The following is a 401-nucleotide window of genomic DNA, read 5'->3' on the forward strand; positions in this document are numbered from 1 at the left end:
GGCCACCGGGGCAGGAGCTGCTCCCACATGCCCCAAAGCCATCCCGATGCCACCTTTGCCAACCCTCCCTGCAGTGCTTCCACCCAGACCTCGCTGTTTTTGGTGATACCCACCCCCAAGCCCCTCCAGCCCCATGGAAACCTGCCAGGAAATCCACCGGGAAGCAGCAACGGAACTGGGGAGCGCTGGGGAGAGGGGCGCTGCGGGCGTGGGGCACCCCGAGGCCCTGCAGCAGCGGGGGGGACCCAGGGTGGGCACGGCCACGGCGAGGGGGGCCACACACGGGGACACTCACCCTGTGCTTGGAGTTCTCGCCCTGCGCTGGAGAACCCCCCGAAGGGCGGGCGGTGCCGGGGCCCCGGTGGCTGCCAGGCCCCCCACCCCCCCCGCCCGGCCGCGGG

At 72.6% G+C, this 401-nt stretch overlaps 1 protein-coding gene across 1 annotated transcript in view; it reads right to left on the bottom strand.

Moving 5' to 3' along the window:
- The window catches only part of STAC3 (SH3 and cysteine rich domain 3), a 4,339-nt gene extending 3,944 nt beyond the window's left edge, over positions 1-395 (bottom strand). Inside the window, exon 1 of the mRNA XM_017728670.1 lies at positions 296-395. The gene's annotated coding sequence lies outside the window, so the exon portion shown is untranslated. The remainder of the gene's footprint in view (positions 1-295) is intronic.
- Between the last annotated feature and the right edge of the window lie 6 nt (positions 396-401).

Source organism: Corvus brachyrhynchos, unplaced genomic scaffold (assembly GCF_000691975.1).
Source record: "Corvus brachyrhynchos isolate BGI_N302 unplaced genomic scaffold, ASM69197v1 scaffold193, whole genome shotgun sequence".
Taxonomy (NCBI): domain Eukaryota; kingdom Metazoa; phylum Chordata; class Aves; order Passeriformes; family Corvidae; genus Corvus; species Corvus brachyrhynchos.